Genomic DNA, 20,893 nt, shown 5'->3' on the forward strand with positions numbered 1-20,893 from the left:
TGTGTGTTTGTGTGTGTGTGTGTGTGTGTGTGTGTGTGTGTGTGTGTGTGTGTGTGTGTGTGTGTGTGTGTGTTTTGTTTTTTCCAGAGTGAGCAAAGCAATAAGGAATTCGTGCCAGCGGTTTTCATCTTGGAAATAAATTGGTAATTTTTAAGGAAAAAAAAATTAAAAAGTTGGCCAGATGGCATCCCGGATTTAAATTAGACCCCCTGGGATGAGGTCCTGACACCGCTCCCCCCTTCCCCCCAGGTTAGGAAACCCCGATTTGGATAGACCTAAAGCGAAGGACTTGTAAGTGTTTCTCCTGGTCCCTGACTAGTTTGGTGCCTTCTTTCTAGCCCCACTCTTTTAGGTCATCGCACCTAAAAAGAAATACTTCCCTGAATTCTAAACAGGATGAAAATTGTAGAATGGAGACAGAGGCTAGAGTGAACTGTCTCCCACGCTGTCAGGGGGGAATTAATGAGATAGACGTTTGCTTGCAACGGAAGGACCGCACTAGAGATTTACACACTGAATGGGATATTGGGAGTATTTGCAAGACCCTGCGCCCCGCTGTAATTGGGCCAACCAAGAAGGACTGAATGTCAATTAAAATAATTGTATAAATATTTGTTAAAAGGTTAAGAGAATCTTGTCATTTGTGGCTGCAGCATTTCCCCCTGGCCTTTCTAGAGCTGGTGGAGGGGCCAGTCTTTTGACGTTGGTGCTGAGGGCTCCGAGATGTGGGTGGAACGCCCCGGCAGAGTGGATGGGGCGGGGCGCAGGCTCTCAACCTCACCTGTCAGGAGAGGTGAGACCCACGAACAACAGTATCCCCACAGCCCTCTTTCCCCCTTTACACTTTTTACACACGTTATAGCCACCACTAAGTCCCCCTGCCTGGGGGAGGCCAGCCTATGTGGTGGTTTTTGCAGTACTGATGATTGAACTTCAGGCCTTACCCATGTCTGGCTAGTGGTCGACTGCAGTGAGCCATCGCCTCAGACCTGTGGGAAAGGTTCAACAAGAGGCTTTTCAAGGAGACACAAAGGCCTTTGCGAATATAGATCAGGTCTCTGCAGTGCAAACATTAGTGGGATATACACCACACACACACACACACACACACACACACACACACACACTCACCACTCATGTGCCTCACTATGAAGAGTGAGGGACAAGAGAGAAGAGAGGAGAAACCTAAAACTCAGAAAACCCTGAAGGGTCGCTGGCCAGGGGCAAAGGCACCTCAAGATAAGGTCTTTCCCTGAGCAGAAGTTTTCTAGTAGGAGGGTGGGTGCTCTCGTGACCTTCATTTCCTCAGGCTCAAACCTGCTTGAGCATCACTGCATGCCAGTGACTGTTCCGGGTCCGATTAGAAGATGGACAAGACACGGGTCTTAGCTGTCAAGAGCGCACCTTGTGAAGACCGTCACGGAAGCAAACCTAACCTGGACTTCAAGAACATAATAGAGAGAGCTTGCCTGGGCGTTTCTTCTTGGAGGCAGAGTCCCGGAAGTGCCTGCGCTGCGCTTGAAGTTAATGGCTTTTTTTTTTTTTTTTTTTTTTTTTTTTTTTTTTTTAACTTCCCAAATCTTTCAACTGTTTTGTTGTCCACAAGAGAGGGATCTCACTGGGAGGTGAGGAGATGGTTTAGTGAATAAAAAGTACTTGGGTCATTAGCATGAAGACACAAGTGTGGATCTCCAGCCTGCGTAAAAACTGAACTGAAAGGAGGTAAGGGAGCGAGGGAGGGAGGGAGGAGACAAAAGCCTGAAGCTGGGGCAGGAGCAGCAGCAGGGGCCTGTAACCCCAATTCTAGGGAGGCAGAGATAGGAAAATGCTAAAGGCTCACTGACTAGCTGGCCTAGGCAATTGGTGAGCTCCAAGGTCAGTGAGAGACCCTGTCTCAAAAACATAGGAAGGCACCCGTGTTAATCCTCTCTCCCCCTCTCTCTCTCACACACACACACTAAAAGGGCTTCCCTTCCTGTGATCTTTTCAGAGAGGGAGATACCTCCCTAACTTAATTTCCCCACAACTCTGCGAGCCAGAAACAAATGAAGACTCCAAGTGTAAGAAAAGATGCCAGTGTGCCAGCCCTTCAGCACTGGCATCCCTCAGCAGGCTCCCATGCTCTACCCCCCCCCCCCCCCCCCCCCCCCCTTCCCAGTTCTCTGCCCTTTCCTCCCTTTCCCCTTGTTTGCTCATATGAAACCTTATCGATTCAAGGAATCTACTTGTCCAGCGCGATCTTTTCCTTCCCACCCTAGAGAAGCTACTACCATTGTGCTTTGAAATAGTTCTCGTTGCAGATGGATGAACTGGCATGGTGACTCATCACTGGGTCCCTTGAGAAGATTGGTTCATGTAATTTACTTCTGCTGGTCATCTCTGGATACTGGCACCCTGGAGCCCTGTCCCCTTACCATAGCAACTCTCCCTTCTCTCTAACTCTGGCTTCTCTACCTCAAGTGTATAGCCAGTGTTCCAGAGTTTTAATTATAGGAGAGACTCCCTCACAGCGCACTTCCTGGTACTCTGTCTCTTAGAATCCTTCAGCTCCCCCTTCTGAAATGGTCCCTGACATACACAGGCAGGAGCTGTGATTTAGGGGCTATGCTCCCCACAATCCATTCATCTGTGCATTGTGTCCAGTTGTGGTTTTTCTGTGACGATCTCCATATGCCAGGAAAGGTGGCCCTCGAGACCTCAGGCAGATTCTTTCATTCTTTTTAAATGATTTATTGATTATGTATACAGTGTTCTGCCTACATGCCAGAAGGGGCACTAGATCTCATTATAAATGGTTGAGAGCCACCATGTGATTGCTGGGAGTTGAACTCAGGACCTCTGGAAAAGCAGCCAGCGCTCTTAACTTCCGAACCATCTCTCTAGTCCCTCAGGTGGATTCTTAAGGGGCTACAGAGTGGCAAATAGCCATGTAGCTTGACCTCTGCCTGAGTAACAAACAGCACTGGTCCATTTTCAAGGCCCTTCTATGCCGTGCTATTGTTTTGTCCTGACAATTCCATTAAAAAAAAAAAAAATGATCAGCCTAATTTTCCACTCTTGGAAGATAGACTCCAAAACTAATGGTTTTTACGTATCTAACATTTTATTGCTTCTCCATGACTGTGCATTCTGGGTGAAGCTCAGATGGGAGCTTGCATGGCTTAGCCTTTCTTCCCCCCCCCCCCCCCCCACAGACTCCCGAGCTCTCTCTCTTTTCACTTGGCCTCCTTGTATTGTTCTTCCGTGTCTTCTCAGCAGAGTAAATAAGCACCAATCCACTGTCTCTGAAACCTTCACTTGCTGATGACCTACCAGTAAAAATCAGGTGTGTGGCTAAGCCTGAGTCAAAAGATGGGGGAGGACACAGGGCACGGAAGTTAGCAGGTGTACTTCACTAGGAACGGCCAGAGGAACCGTCCACCTCCATCCGTTCTTTTGCTTTCGTATGAAGACATCAGGGAAGCACCAGGGATTTTGTCAGTTCAGTGAGCTGCAATAACCTGTGCAGCTCTTGGTGAGGTGCAGAGATAAACCTGACTAAGCCAGTGTTGGGGGCTCTGTGTAAGTGAGCCTTGCCAGCTATAACCACAACACATGCCTACCAGTTTCTCCTATCTTCACTCATGCTGTTCTGTTCTAGGCTGCCTTCCCTTACTGACCCCGTCTCTGCATTCCAGTGGACAACTACTGGACATCCTTAGAGTCCCAGGAGCTTTGCCCATTGACCTTCTTTGCTTTGCTGTGCCGAGAAGGAGGGGCAGGACAGACCATAGAAAGGTTTCATGACAGCTGTAAGGCTCTCTCCTCTGGTTTTGAAAATTAGCCTCAAGTGCAGCCAGTGGTTTCTACGTGTTGTCATTTCAAGAGACTTAACAAGAAGGTTAAGGAGGGCTGCTTGGGGGCTGTGAGGAGGCACGGAAGGGCAGGTGGGAGTCAGCCATCTTGGCTCTGAAGCTCTGGGGAGGGTTGTTGCCGTGTGTAGTGTCTGTTTCAGACCCCTGGTGGCTGTGAAATCCTACTCTGCGCACAGTTCCTGCCCCTGCTCCTGTGTCCTCCCAGGGCCTTGGAACCTGTGCGTTGGTAGGAAGTACATTGTGTGGTAGGGCCAAAGCTCTCAGTGAACCTGTTAGTCCTGTTGCCAGTTTATCCAGGGAATTAATTCCACAGTGAGAGGCATCAAATTGCCAAGTCAAGGGTTGTCCTTTTCCCTCTCCCAGGGGCCTCCAACTCACCCAAAACATTGAAAAGGACAATTATAACTAATGAACTTACCTACTGAAGAACAGATTTTTCTGGGTTCAGGAGCTTGCAAGCCCAAGGAAAACAAAATTAAGATATGTTCTGGGAATGCCAGGCTCTTCTTCAAGAATGACCACTAAAAGGATCATGGCTAGACTTCCCTACCCTTTCCTAAGCCCAGTGTTGCTCTGGTAGACATTAATGGCAAATACTAAAAGAAGGTGTAAGGAGGATAACACTAGGTATGGGAATTTTTTTAAGAACAGTAGAACTTATGCATGGGTGGTAGAAAACCAAGGAAATTGTTTAGAAGAGAAAGAAAGAAAGAAAGAAAGAAAGAAAGAAAGAAAGAAAGAAAGAAAGAAGGAAAGAAAGAAGGAAGGAAGGAAGGAAACATATAAAGCAAAGAGAAAGGAAAATAACATAATGTATTACATAGAGTGAGCTCACAGTTTGGGGGCAGATGTATACTATGGAGAAGAACATGGAAGGGGAGAAGCAGGAGGAAAAGGAGGAATGAGCCGCAGCAGCAGCAGCACGTTTCTAACATGCTTAACTGTGTTCTGGCGCAGTGTCAATCTTTGTAGCTCGTTATCTCATTGATGACAATATAGGGTATATGGCATTGTCATCCCATTTTACAGACAAGACAATGAGGCCAAGAGAAATGAGCAACTTGCTATTTTCCTGTGGCTAGCTAGCACACACACAAGTGAAGAGTCGAAAATAGCCCCGCTGGACTCAGGCACATGCATTCTTTCCCTCCATCTAGAGAGCAAATGGCATACATCCACTTAATAAATCCATTGAACTTCCAACTGGTTCAGCTCCTGTCCCATGACCCTGGATAATCCACCTGATCTCCATTCTCTTTGAGTGGAATATAAAAAGATGCTTTTGTTTCCAAACTTGCAGGTTCTCTGAGAGACTGAAACGCTGCAGCACACAGGCAAGTGCTTAGTAAATTTTGAAGGCTAGATTAAGGTGAGGGCTTCCTACTGGAGACCGTTCACTGTATCCACAGATTAACCTCCATGACTGTTTATGTGGAAGACCATGTTGTCAGAGGCTATTTTACATCTACATATGAATCCTTTTTTTCTCACCCTCCTTCCCGTTCACCAAGCGGTCCTATCACGCTTATCTTAATCTCAAAAAAAAAAAAAATGCAACTTGAAATTTAACAACAACAGTAATAATCAAATGCAGCAGATTCCAGGTATCTAGAGTAAGGTAGAGCTGCCCCTCATCTTGTTTCATAGTAAGGAGTGACAGACTAGAATTCGGTCAAGTAGGTAAAATATGCAAATGTAGCTGAAGGGAGAGGCTGAAGGTAAGGACACAGGGGTTCACCACCATTCAGAAGCGAATGTGTAATTTGATCAATTCATAGGTCACAGGAACGGTTTACCAAAATTCAGCATTCATCAACTACATTCTAAAATGTCACTTCTAAACTTTAGATGACCAGAGTTCAGAGAAGCAGAAGGAGAAGACTACAAAACAGGTTCCCAGGACCACTGCCAGGGAGACCTAAAGCCAAGGCCAACAGTCACACAGGGGCTCAGGACCAACGCCCCTCCCTTCGTTGAGCTTGAACATCAAGATAAAGGTTTTTGTCGACATCCGTCATGAAGTTCCTGAGGTTTTGGGTGAGCCGCATCACGAGTGAGTGGCCAACTTTAAGTCTACAAGTGGCGTCTTTGTTAGACCGTTGGTAACTGGTTCACTTGTTACATACAGGTCAGGAATAGCTGGTTTAACTCCAGCCACATGGATGTCCCTTGTGCAGCCAGATGATACCGCTTTTCCTTAGACCAGAATTCCTTCTAAGGAGCATGTCATTTATTTTGAACTTCAAGCAATACGGGGAAAAAAAAAAAAAAAAAACCTGCCACCTAGACAGTGTGTTCCCTGCCCTGTATGGCTGCACTGCTCTTCGTGGGAGCCTTTTTTTTTTTTTTTTTTTTTTTTAGCAAGGAACCAGAACACAGGAAGTGATTAGAATGACCTTAATGATGGGAGGCAGTGCCAACGAGGTGCACAGAGCATGGCTGGCTTGTCTCTAGTTGAGCAAAGGTGTGGAAGTCAGGGATCCGGACTGAGGAGAGAGACCACACCACGTGTGGCCTGAGGTGGTTTAGACCTTCTTACATACGATGGACACCTTCTAAGGTTCCTTCCTTCCTGCTCAGTATATCTCTGGAGCATCTGCTGGACTCTGCACAGTGCAAGAGGAGCATTCCTGAGTTTTTAGCCTCCTTTTTACCAGGCTCTGAGCACACCACTCCCCATCTGTTGATGCCGGGCACAGAACATTAAGATGGATGGGCTCTCAACAGGCCTGCTTTCCTGAGGCAACAGCCAGTCTTCTGGATGCACACACCACCAATGGAGGGGTCCTCTGGGTAAGGGATTCATTGTGAGGATTGGAATGAAGGATACAGATTTAGGCACAAGGCCTTTGCAGTCTGGAAATCTACCATTAATGTGGGTCGGGGAGGGGGACACAAAGGGGAACTAATTCGGGAGACCCAGAGACAGCTGAGGGGACAGCTCTGAAGACAGGAGTGGGTCAAAAAAGGGCAGGGAATGGGGAAGCAAACCCAGTCAAGACAGGCAAGTAGGAAAGGCCCAGTTCAAAGTACAGGCTTTTCAGTTTTCTGGAATGTGAAGTTTACTGGAGGGAGAAGACACAGATGACTATAAGGAGCATGGCTATTGCTCACCGCCCTCTGCCCTGGTGAGATTCTCTGCTAGAAGGTTTACCTGCCACGCAGTCCATCCATCTTTAAAACAACCCCGTGAGTCAGCGGCTGACATTCCTCAGGGATTGTAACTCTGAGCTGTTTTGCAGGGCAAAGTTAAACTGGCTGGTGCAGCACGGCGAGTATCAGATGTTTCCAACCTTCCTATCGCCTTGCTGCCTTGCTTCCTGCTGCTTCATCCTCATCTGAGACGTATCCTGGGCCATGCCACACCAGGAGTTCAAGAGTTTGTTATCTTGGGATAACAGAATTTCTTTCCCTTGGTTTTAGGTGAGAGAGAGGAGAAAGGAGACCATGAGAGAAGGTCTTAAGGAAAGGAAGTCTTAAGGAAATAGGACAAATTAAAAGAGAGTACTAAAGAACACATGACAGGACAGTGGAGAGATGAATCCTGAGAGGAGAAAAGCTAGGGGATAAGATGGGGATGGAAATTGGGAGAAGAGCATCATCAAGCCCAAAGGATATGTATGGAAATACTTCCCAATGAAGCCTATTACTGTGTATGTTGATTTAAAACCAAAGAAAGCAAAATCAAACAAGAACAATGAAAAAAAAAAAAAAGAGAGAATCAGTCACAGTGCATCTAACGCTACTTGTGTGTTTGCTCAGCTATGATCTACACCATTCAGATCGCCTTCCTCCATAAATACTGACTGCTATAAAGCTTGAGAGACAAAGGGAGCACAAGGAGCACATGGGAAAATACAAGCTCACTTTAATACCAGCTCAATCAGTCTTTGACTGAATAGCCACAGGGCAACATCGGGTACCCTTCCTTGGGTATCGTCCATCATGCTTGTTAGGGCAGGGTCTTTCACTGTCCTGGACCACACTAAGGAGGAAGCCCCGGAGATATCCCTCTCACTCTCCCCAGCGCTGGAATTATAAGTGCAGTGCTACCATATGCAGGCTCGTATATGGGTTCTTGGAACTGAGCACTGATCCTCATGCTTGCCTGGTAAACACTCCATGAGCTGAGCTGCATTACCATCATTGGGGATTGCACGGAATGACACGCCATCACTGCTTGAAGGGGATTTTATATAGAGATTCTGCATGGGGACAGTGCCAAATTTCAGGGTCATCTGTCTGGGTCCTGTGCTAGGGCAGGTCTGTTTGTAGAAGGATTTTCTCTCACTCTCCAGTTTCAACAGTCCTTCCTTGCCAGCCTCTGAAGGAGTGAAAACTACCACTCTAGAGGGAGGCGCCTGTTCCTTCCTCCTTTGCCAGTCAGTTCTTATCCTCGCCTGAAGGTTAGCCGTGTCTGTTATCAGTACCTCCCACAATCTCCATTACCTCGCCAGCTTGGGTTTCTGTTTACCTGCTGGGGCTTAGTCCTGACCATTCAGCTCTCCTTCCTTATTCTTTCTGGACACACCCAAGCACAATGGGTTCCCATCCAAATGAGAGCTGCTGCTGTGTTTGTAGCCTTATGCCTCAAGTTGCCAACCAGTCAGCACCTACGTACTTACAGGGGTCCAATAACCAATAATCCAGGTTTCTCATACCACTGCCTAATTGTCTTGGGTATTTTGTTGAGAAAATGGCAGGCAGCCTATGCAATTTCCATTTTTATTTCAAAAACGCCTTGCAGTACTGAGTTGTTGTTTGTTTGTTTTTTGTCTTGTTTTTTTTTTTTTAATCCAGAGAGCTCATGCCATCCTCACTTGCTCTTTTCCAGTCACTGTCAAACCTTGATTGTTCAGAGGAGAATACGAATTTTGGGTCTGCTGCTTAACAGTCTGTTCTGTCTGATACAGGGTGTGTATGCGTCTTTGAAAAATGTATCATTATTCAAGATTTATTTTATTTTATGTGAGTGAATGTTTTACATGCTTGTATGTCTGTGAACCACATGTTTACGTAGTCAGAAGAGGGCATCAGATTCCCTAGAACTGGTTGTGAGGTGCCAAGTGGGTGCGGGGAACCTGGAGTCTGTGCAACAGATGTTCTCAAGCTGTGGGTCGTAACTTTGGGGGGGGGGCTCACATATCAGATATCCTGCATATCAGATATTTACCTTACGATTCATGAAAGTAGCAAAATTACGGTTATGAAGTAGCAGCACAATAATTTTATGGTTGTGGGTTACCACAACATGAAGAAAGAACTGCATTAAAGGGTCGCAGCATTAGGGAGGCTGATAATTTCGGCTCTACAAGAACAAGTGGCCGGAATCCCTGAGCCATCTCTCCAGCCTTCTGTCCATCTCTTGAAGTTGTGCCTTGTTTCCTAGAGCTGCCTAGAGCAGCACCACAAGTTTGATGTCTGAAAACCACAGAGAGCTTTCTTTTACAGTTTTGGAAGCAAGAAGTCTAAAATGAATATGTCAGCCAACACTTGCTCCCTCCGAGGGTGTAAGCAAGAATCTTGCTTTTTCCCCTTCTGGATCCTGAGCACTTGGCACTTTCCTTCTTAGCCACCAGCTTCAACAAAGTTTTAGGGGAGATCTTGTCTCTCCGTCAAAGCCTATGATTTGAAATAGAAATAGAAGATCTGCGAATGAATAAACAAATGCAAAGCCATGGGTGCAGTGGTCTCTTCTTTTAGTTCGTTCTGGATTTTGTTTATTGAAGGGTGAATGAAAAGACCCCCCCCCCAGTTATACACACATACAAGCAGCTGCAGTGGCAACACTGTCTCATCAGTACACGCTAACAATGAGACACCAGTCCTCCTTTCTTCCTGTGCCTCGGTCACCTTTCCCATCCCCATTCAAACCAAAGGCTTTAACCAAGGAACTGCACTAATACTGGCTCGCTCTCTCTCTGAAAAAGTGTGGGCAGCCTAGTTTCAGGTCTGCTATCTACCTTGTCCACAAGAGCCCTTTCTCTGTAGTCCATGACCATTTCCTGTGTCCCTAATCCTCCAGCTATCAGTTACAAATCCTCTCCTTGGTGCCTCTCCTGGGACAAGACATAGTTTACCTTTTGTAAATCCTTCACTTCCTTCTTGAAGGCAAGTTTTCGTCCTAGGATGTTCTCCAGAAGCTATGGCCCCCAGATGACCTCCAAGTCAGGGATTCTAGCCCAAAGCTCCCTCCCCCCTCAGCTAACTCCATACTCAGACCCGTTCTTGGTAGCAAGTTCTAGCCAAAACTACCTCTTAACTGCTGTGCCTGTCTCCTGCCCTTGACGTCCTGCAGTGATTCATTCTCCTCTTTGTGATTTCATGTCATGTTAACGTCAGAAATGAATCTTGCATAATGTGGATGGAGGCAGAGAAATGAAATGTGAAGAGTATGTACTGTAAACAGCACCTCCTCCTGCCGTGTGTGTGTGTGTGTGTGTGTGTGTGTGTGTGTACACTTGTGTGTCTGTACAGTGCACTTGTGGGGGTGGAGACTGGCTGTTGCTGTTGAGGGCTGTCAATCACTCTCTTCCACCATGACTAGGATTTACAAATGGGAGCGGGGACTCTGAACACAGGTCCTTCTGCTTTCACAGGAAGCACTGTACCCACTGAACCATCTCCCCAACCCTGAGCTATAAACAGTTTGTATGAGTTTGGAAGCTCTCACACTCTTGTCTCAGCTGCATGATGTCTGTTCAACAGCTGTCTCTTGGGGCAAGTAAACCGTGATTTTATGGGATTGCCTGGTTCCCAAAGCATCAAAGCTCTTCACATGGATGATTTAAATGACTAATATGACAAAGTTCACATGGAGTTGGGAAAAGAAGGCTGTCACACAAAAGTATGAGGCTTTTCCTCTGGACAGTGTCACCAGAAAAAACAACCTCAATGGCATTAAACAATGGTGGACCATTCTATACTAACCCTGAAGCAGTTGCATCAGGTTTTTTGGTTTTTTGGTTTTAACCTATGTTTAGATGGCAAAAGATCTTCCCAGCAACTCCCTTCCACTCTCTAGTGAATGCTTCAGCAGCTCCTGTCACCTGAGATGACAGGATTAGCCTGGCTTTCATTGCCCAGCCACACCTTTGATTTCCACCTTCCTCGTGTATCTCCCAAGTTTTAAACACACTTGCTCGGCTGTTTAGTGAATACACGGTTTGGTTCCTTTTTTTTCATTCTTGATAGCTTTGTTGGCATTTAATTGGCATATAATGAACCATACATGCCATGTGATTTGTTTTGACACCTGTTGGCACCCTTGAAGCCATCAGTGTAACCAAAATGCAAAAATGTTCACACACCGGTGCCCCTTTCTTCTCTCTCCTCTCCTCCTGCCCCAGGCTGCACAAAGATGCTCTCTGTCACTATATATTAATTTTCATTTTTCATATCTTTCTTACCTCTGCATTTAGCATGCTTTACATAACTGGGAGTGCATACAGAGTTATTTTTAATAGGACCATGTGTGTAATTATCAAGTTCTAAACCTAAATTGTGAACATTAATTCTCAGAAGCACCAAGTTGGCAGCCAGGGTGTGTAAGTGAATGGAGCAGAATGAGAAGGAAGATTCATAAGATTCATGGCTTGGGGAATGTTCTGGGGCGCATGCACACACATGTGTTTGTTCATGTATGTGCATGGAGTACATGTGTATATGTATGGGCATGGAGAGGTCAGAGGTCAGCCTTGTATGTTGTTCTTAGGAGTTTTCCCTCTCATTCTTTGAGATGGTCTCTCACTGAACTGGGACGTGCTTTTTAGTCAGGCTGGCTGGACAGCAGACTCCAGAAATCTGCCTGTCTCCTGGTCCCTGGGTGCTGGGACTGTATGCAGGCTTTATCACATTCACTTTTCTAATGGAAGTTCTGAGAGCAGAACTCAGCTCCCCGTGCTTACCTGGCCAACACTTTACCCACTGAACTACCTACCCTCCCTCTTTCCTCTCCCTCCCTCTCTTTCTCTCTGTCTGTGTTAGGTATGTATTTATTCATTTCCTCACACTTCTAAAAGGATTGAAGGAACCAGAGAGGTCAAGGGCACCACAAGAAAACCTACAGAATCAACTAACCTGGGCCCATAGGGGCTCACAGAGACTGAACCACCAACCAAAGGCGTGCATGGGACAAACTTAGGTACCCTGCACATATGTAACAGTTGTTCAGCTTGGTTGTCATGTGGGTCCCCTAAAAGCAAGAACAGGGGCTGTCTCTGACTCTGTTGCCTGCCTTTGGATCCCTTTCCCCTAACTGGGCTGCCTTGACTAGCCACAATAGGAGAAGATGTGCCTAGTCTTACTGCAACTTGATATGCCAAGGTGGGTTGATATTCATGAGAAAGGGAGGGGGGAGGGAATGTGAGAGACAGAGAGAATCTAGGAGGAGAAGAGAGAGGGGAAGCAGAGATGAGGATGTAAAGTGAGTAAATAAATTAATGAAAAAAATATTTGTTTTTTGAGTGGCCTGTGTCCAGGACAGAAGTGTATTGAGCTCCATGAGGGTTGAAATCAGGTCAATTTTGTTCATCAGTGTGGTCAAAGGCATAATGCTTACTATCTAGAAATTGTTTGATAAGTATCTTATGATTGAAGCACTTCCCTCTTGGTTTTCTTGAGCATCACAGGACAGCTGTGCCAGGAGGGTGTGTGTGGACATAGGGAAGGAAATGGAGAACTCTAAGAGATGGAAGACGTTGGCCTGGAGTGTTTAATATGATGCTCTTTCAGTACTGTACCAGATGCAGGGTCCACATCCCTCCTCCAAACAGAGGCTTTAGAAAGCATCTGTCTCCACTCTAATGCCCCATGCATTCAGACAAGGCAACTGGAGCCCAGGGTGCTCAAAGTCATGAACAGAGGTAACAGAAATGCCAATCTCCAGTCTTCTACTAAGAGCTGTCACTTCTACCTTTCTTTGTCAGAGGCGACAAATATGTAGAGGGGACAGGGCTGGAGCTGGAGTGGGGCGGGGTGGAAATCATGGGTATTGGCTAGATACAGGTGTAGAAATGAATCTAGCTTTGCAGCCATCTTGTTCACTATTCTTAATCAAATGGCCAAAGCTTCCAAACCTGTTTCCACTGGGAATCTTGAGAGAGCAAAGGCAGTATTGCATGTAACACAGCTATCTCATTTTGGGTATTTAACAGCATTGGTTCCCTTTTCCTCCTGTAGTTTGAACAGCTAATGGGAAAAGTCAAGCCTCTCCTCCTCAAGAACATCCTGACCAAGACTGATTGCTGCACAGTTTAACTGATGTGCCAGCAGTGGGTTTGGCATTCACAGGCTCTCACCATCTAAGCAAAGCAACAGTACTACTCTGCTATCACATCAAGCTTCTGTCATTGCGGGTCTAGTGTACTCATTCCTGTAGGCGCTTTGAGAGGAGCGGGGAAATTAGCTGCAGATTGGACAGAAAGCTGTCAAGGACAGCTGTAACGCAGAGAGTCGATAATTTCCACTTTCCCGAGGAACTAGAACCTGTTAAAAGTCAGATTATAACATAACACTTCCTGACATACATGTCTATCGAGGTTATCCTTTTAAGAATATTTTTTTCTCCTAATGGAAGGTATTGTTTAGGGCCCCATTAAGACTCAACTACACTGATCTCAGAGTCTCAGGCAATAAAATCATATGCTGGAAGAACAGGAAGTTGAGAAGGGGACTAATCTATCTATAATCTTGTTCCAGGCACTGTATTGTCTTCCTGTGAGAGACACACAATCTTCTTCTACTTAAGGACCTCAAGTTTCACTGAAGAATAACAAGAAATACATCATGTACACAGAACTAAGATGCTGTGGCCAAGAGATTCCCTATGTCCCCAAGTTCCAATACATTGCAAATTTGTTTCTCACGTAACTGTCCAAAGATAAACAGCCCAGAACCCTGTGACGACTCTGACTTCCTCAGGAAGGTGCTTTCACTTCTGAGTCCATCGTGGCTGCCATTCTGTTACCATTGTGCAAAAGCAGAGAAAGGCAAGGTGATCTTCTTCTTCTTCTTCTTCCTCCTCCTCCTCTTCTTGAAACAATCTAGAAAGAGATGCTACACATGATCACCACTCACATTCCTAAATGGCAGTGATTTGAAAAACATAGAAGGATTTTCTTTCATGTGTAATAATCTAAATGTAAATGGTTCAACACGTGCTCAGTGCCAGGAACCATGTTTTTTTTTTTTTTTTTCAGTTCACCATCCCCTGGCATTACCATCATCTTAATGGCAGACAGCAAGTTCCCTCTCATGTGGGTCCTCATTGTAGCCAACACCTGAGGAAAAAGAAGGGGACAGTTCTTTTTTCTTGCAAATATAACCCTCATAACTGTTCCCACCCTTCTGTTCATGACCCATTCATTGGCCAGACTTTAGTGACATGGCCAAATGTGCCTATAAAGATAGATGAGAAAGGTGTCCACTCCAAACCGGACAATTCCATTACTAAAGAAGAAGAGTTATGGGGAAATAACTCTCTGTCATAGAAACCCATTGTTGGGCTCTATGCACGGCAATGACATAATTTGACTTACATTTCAGAAGTTGCTGTGGATCATGGGTGGAAAGGGTACTCCAGAGGGTGAGTTCAATCATGAAAGCAAGGAAGAAGCAGAGACAATGGTAGCTTGGTTGCGTGTGTGACAGCTAACATAGTGAGAAGTGGTCTGATTCAAGATGCATTTTGAAGTCTCTTTTCAAAATACTCAGCAGGACTTTTAAGGGGCTAGACACAGAATGTGAAAAAGAAAACCAATTTGGATGACTAGCTTCTTCAAGTCTCTCCTGGTTTCACTGAAACACATGATATCCTTTCAATTTCCTGCTTAATGGCAGTCATACCATCGAATCATCCTGGCTTCTCTTCCTGAAACTTATCTCTAGCCAACATGACCTTGTTTGGTTTTTATTTGCTTAATTATTTTCTGCCTTTCTCACTAAAAGGCATGCCCTATGGAGTGGAAACTTCCCATCCTGTTCATTAGTCTAGTCTTGGCATGTCGAGCAATGCTTGACACCTGGGGATATGGGGAGCAGATGCCAACTTTATTTAATATTTGTTGAATGGATGAATACGTTGAGATAGTTGGTTCACCAGGCATGGTGGTGCATGCCTATAATCCTAGCAACTTAAAAGGTGAAGGCAGGAGGATCAAGAGTACAAGCCTAGTTTCTGCTATACAAGGAGTTTGAGGCCAGCCTGGGCTACATGAACAAACAAAGAACAAACACAGTTAAAGTTCCTAAAGATAACAAAATAAAAATTAAAGTTAATTAAGAAGATGGGATTGTCAGGATTCTACACCTTGCAGGGTAAATATTGACCAATATTGCCACATATATTTGTGACACTGTTCTTCTAAAGATCTGCAAGCACCCTAGTAGAAGAGGAGAAAAGACAAGAGGCTGTCTCTAGAGATTGAAGGGGAAATTGGTGTGAGCCCAGAATGAGTCAAATTATCATTCAACCACATAAGAACTGTGGAAGTGGCTCATTCCTGTGCCCTATATTCATAGGGCCTCTGAGCGTGGTTAGCATGGGTGATATTGAAGTGTATATCACTGTCACCAGTGAGCACTAAGATGTTCTAAATCTAAAATAAAATCTGAACATTTTTTAACTAATGACGGTCATAAAATGCAATGTAAATGCTGTAATTCTCAGAAGGGAAGTCACACAATGTAAAGTCATAATAGGATATAAATTTGGCTGCTTTCACTGTGCTGTGGTTTGGCTACAAAATATCTCCTAAAGACTCCAGTGCTAAAGGCTCAATCTTCAATGCAGCAGTGTTCAGAAGTGGGGCTTTGGGGAAATATTTGGCTTATGATGGTTGTGTTATTAGTGTTCCCAGCTTGACCAAAGCTAAAATCACCTGGGAGATAGGCCTCCAGGCATGGAATGACCCATGTTAATTGTGGTCAAGACTGTTCTGTAGACAGAGGATTCATCTCTCTTTGTTTTCTGAGTGTAGATTTGATGTGACTAGCTGCTTCACTCTTGAACTGTGAACAAAATAAACCCTTAATCCTTTAAGTTACTGCTTTTTCAGAGTATGTTACTACAGAAACAGGAAAGGAAATAGAGACAGCAGTCCTCATCTCATCAATAGATGAATCCACCAATGGAGGCGTAATCGCGTGGACTAGTGAAGACGTATTCATGGGTTAAGTCGAATAGAAAATAGATACCCTTTATTTAGGGTATTCTGTTACAGTGATGATAGGTTAACTAACGCATGCAGATGTCAAATTCACAGTAATGCGAATAAGATAGGAACTTATTTCTTCTTTCGCGATAGTCTGAATACAATCATTTGCTGCACAGCTGTTACCTCTGCTTCGAAACATTCCCTCCTGGAGGGAAGGAGAGAGGTTCAGAAAGTTCATGCGACTCACAAGAAACTTAAATATTTATGAGCCCACCCCTAACCCTCAAGGGCATATAAAAGCAGTGAACAATTGCTGGGAGAGAGAAAACTCTTTGGTAGAATTGCCTGAAACTATGCCAGGCTCTCAGTGATACAGCTTTTGTGGGTTATCACCCTGACTGGGGTGGACATTTCACTGATGCAACTCCTGAAATCACCCATTCTCTTCTACTTAACCCCAGTTTCCTGAAAGTAACTCCAGCAAACTCTTTGGTTCACTAAGCTAGATATGGGTGGAATCGTTTTGTTTTGTTTTTAGTCTGCTATTGGTGTCCCATCTGTGATGAATAGAGAGCTACCCATGCCTTCTCAGACAAAAACAAAAAACAAAAACAAACAAACAAAACATCCCCCAGCCAGGACCCCATAACTTATCTAGAGTTTCTTTAGTAGACCTAGGCTTCCTCTCCGTCATTGCACATTTCTGAGTAGATGTCCTTCTTCAGCTTGGTTAAATATGGCTCATTGCCATATCCACTGGATTCCAGTTCTCCTTAAAATCTTGTGTGTGTGGTGTACATGCATGAGGGTTCGTACTTGCACAGGTATGAGTGTATGGGTTTATTTGCATGTGGGTGCATGTGGGTGCAGGTGCCCATGGAGGCCAGGGGTTGACACCGATGTCTTCCTTGATCATTCTCCACCTTCTATGTTGAGGCGGGGTTCTTATCTGACACTAGAGCTCCCTGACTCATCTAGTCTAGCTAGCTAACTTGCTCTGGGGCTGGGACAACAGACAGGTCACCACCAGTACCCACCGGATGGATGCTGGGGTGGGGGCCTAGTCCTCAGGCATGCGCAGCACATACTTCCCCTCTGATCCATATTCTAAACATGAGAGAGGTTAAAGGGTAGGGAGGGAGAAGCCTGTACATCTCATCCAGGCTGCCATGTGGGTTTCCAGTAATTAGATATTCTTTTTGAATGGAAACAACCTTATGGACATATAAGGTAATCAAATGGTATAAAAAGACCCCTCCCACCCCAAAATAAGACTGCTTGGAAAACCACTTCTTCAGAGTCAAGAACCACATACTATGTCCACTATGATTATTTTTAAACTGCTCTCTTAAGCATAGGGTATAACAGCCTTTACAAAGTACCAATATTTTTAAAAGATTTTTTTTCCATTTGCAGGATGAAAACCATGCAGCTCAATTATTTCAAACAGCTATGTACATATTACCATGTTATTTGGCGCAAAATATTGATGAGAGGGATATGCTCCTTGTGAGAGGTCCACTCATAAAACACTTCCAGTTTTCCCTCCACTCCGAGTTTCTGATGTTAAGATCACAGTTATTCCTTTCTGTTCCCACTTTTCTGGACACACTAAGACGGACACATAAACTCACTCCCAAGCTAGTTCAAGACATAATACGCTAATTCTTCAAAGATCTAAATTTTATTCTTCCCTTCCCTTTCAACAGCTAAGTACAATTTGGAGTCTTTTGCCTTAAATTTATTGCCAGGTCCTGTGAGAACCTGTGGTCTTTTAAATGTGCATCTTTTCTGGGAGGCCTTTCTCCTGTAGTGGGAAGGGCTGTACCAAATCAAGGCGGCAACTCGTCTCTACTGAGTTGGTGTTTTTTGTCTTCCTATGTAACTTAAACTTGCCTCCAATTCGGGATTCTCCTGCCTCAGCCTTTCCTGTGCTAGGATCACAGACATGCACCATCATACTCACTAAATCTGATTCTTCAACAGACTTCAAATGAAACGGAATTCACAGCTGTGTAATCCAAGGACATTTTAAAGTATTTAGTTTGATTCCTGTGCAAATGTCATATACATGTTAACATTTTATACTCCATCTATAGAGACGCATACATATCGGAGCTGGTACTCTATGTTCAAAAAGGCAGTTAAGAACTTTCCAAATTCAGTCTGATTCCTTCTGAATTCATCTCATTAAGATGAAACTCCGAAGCGAAAGCAGACACGGCTTTTGGCACCTGCCTAATTTTTGTGAGAACATAATGACTCTTTGAATCATTTGAGGATGCCTAGGATGTGCTGGGTGCTTTCTCTACAACTCCCTTCCTATGATCCTCATGACACCCTGCCCCAGAGGCTGGTGATGGTCAGTTTGCAAGTCACCGCAATGAAGCTCAGACATCAAACTAGAAGAGGAACAATGGTTAAGAACTAGACCAGGCCAGAGAGAGAGCTGGTGGTCAACTCTATTGCACCTGACACCAAGACTTCTGCCTGCTCTGCTGCTCCAATAGTTGGATTTCTGGAGAAGACCAGTAATTGTTTATCAGTGTTTTAAAGAGTATCTTCTCTTTTTCTCTCCCTCAGTGTTATTTTTTGCATTGCCTATGGAGTGACAGAAATGTGAGTCTAAAGGAACTGAAAGTGAGAAACTGTTTGATTTACAGTTCAGCAAACAAATACGATTTCCTTAAGTAAACACTCCAGGAGGGTTGGTGGGATAGAGCCTCTTGTTATTTCAGTGCTGTAATTCCAGAATGTTCCTTGGTGACTCAACAAAGAGCGTTGGTTTCAAGCACTCCCTCCCTCCATCTATTGTGAAAGACAAACTTTTGCTGTTGCTTAGAACACCTAAGCTCTGCAGCAGAGCACCACACGTGACTTCAGAGATGCTGCGTTTGCAAAGGCGGAATAACATTTTCTGAATTGTTTCAGTCTATATATTACAACCAGCTAAGGGCTCCTACTGTGTGCCTTAGAACAAAAGACATGTTGTTCCTCTGTTGTTGGCAGTACTGGGGTTTGAACCTTAGACCTTGCATACGTTAAGTAAGTGCGCTATTGCTGAGCAACATTCCCAACCCTGAGTTTTTCCTCTTGGTTACAGATAGGTATTTCCATGAATGTGAACTGTGCTGGGTAAGACATGATGTTTTAGAGCCATCGAGAGAAAGAACATGGGAATGATCCAATGATCTAATGAAATTGAAGAAATGGTGGTTTAGACACAAACTCACAGCTCTTGAACTGGTGGTGGGCAGCACAGATCTATCCACAAATGCAACCCCTTCCCCAGATTTACTGATGCACTATGTTTTTAGGGGTGGAGTCACAGGCAAGTATATCTAGGAAATCTCAAACATGATTTTGATATACATCCTTGGTTAAGATCTTCTGAAATTGAGCATTTCTTTCCTTAAATCTTTCTACCGTACACTGGCTAGCAAAAATAAATTACTTTCCTTGACTGGCTGTCTTCCATTATAAGTAATTATTCTTTCTTTTCTTGTTCCAATAAAATAGAGAATTACAACGTGGAAAAAAAGACCATCAGATATAGAAAGAGGAGAAATCTGTACCATCTCATTCTCAGAAACACACATTCACAGTCTGTCATGGATATGGGACATAGGTGAGGCTTCATGGTCACTGGGATGCTGGGAGAGGGTTTGGGGAATAATGCATAAGGTATTTATTAATGGAGCTCAACAGAGAAAACAAAACTTTTTCTTTTCGTTCAATAATATGATGAATAGGTTAGTTTTGGAAACCATGAATCTCAGCTCTTTCATTTTACATTAGGGAAAACTGAGACCAAAGTAGGAAGTGATTTCTGTATAATACAGGTTGTCCTTACAGTACAACTGACTCCATTCTATAGCCAATCCCCAAATGCAAGCCAAGCTCTTACTCCTTTGGGGAATGTTGCCTTACTGGACTTAGAAAGTGCACACAGACAGCTGTTTAATCATGTCAGGGAACAGAAACCACACTACTCAATAAAATACCAGCAGTCTGGCCAAGAAACATCAAGGGAGAAGGGGACAAAAAGAAGCTATCCGGAAACAAGTTCTCTAGCCTTCATCCAGCAACAAACAAGGAGCAAGGCACCCAGAATCCCTTTTACATTTGCTCTCTGACACCAACAAGAATTGCTCTTTCAGGAAACACTTAGTGGTGCTTAGGCTGGCCAAAACTTTACATGCTTATTTGATTATTTGTTTGTTTTCCATTCTGGATCTAGTCTCAGATGAGATTTTAAGATATGGTCATATGCCTGATGACAAATAACATATATTATATTATTAGTGTCTTGGTACGTGTCACAAGCTAAACTGTGTCATTAAATGCATATGGTCAAGTCTTTGCCATACTATGTGACACTATTTCCCAGGGAAACAGCAACAACTGTCTATTCAACCCCAGACAGGCAACTAATGGGAGACCAATGTAAGGACACTACAAAAGTCCATCTTGGCCAACCAGTGAGTTTTATGAGGGTTATATACAGGAGTATTGTGAGGGGTTACTTACAGAAATGACTCAAAGCCAGCTGCATCTTCAAAGACCACCTCATGCATGGGTGACCGCTCATGAAAAAGCTGCAAACCTGGAGCACACTGGACAACCTTCAGGCAGCTCAACAGGTTGGGGTGTCTTTCCAGGTAGCTTACTTGGTCTGATCCTTTTCCAGGCAGCATGGCTGATCTGTACCTCTTCTAGGTAGCTCCTCCAGATAGCTTGGCTGCTCTGAGAGTGTCTCCCAGCGGTCCTTGCTGCTTATCTGTGGTTGAGGAAGGAGGGACCTGGTAAATCTGGTGTCAGTGACTTCACGGCACTTTGTTCTAACAGTCCCCAGGAAAAATGGTGATGCTGTGTGTTGCATTC

Source organism: Psammomys obesus, unplaced genomic scaffold (genome assembly GCF_907164565.1).
Source record: "Psammomys obesus unplaced genomic scaffold, mPsaObe1.curated_primary_1811, whole genome shotgun sequence".
NCBI classification, from domain to species: domain Eukaryota; kingdom Metazoa; phylum Chordata; class Mammalia; order Rodentia; family Muridae; genus Psammomys; species Psammomys obesus.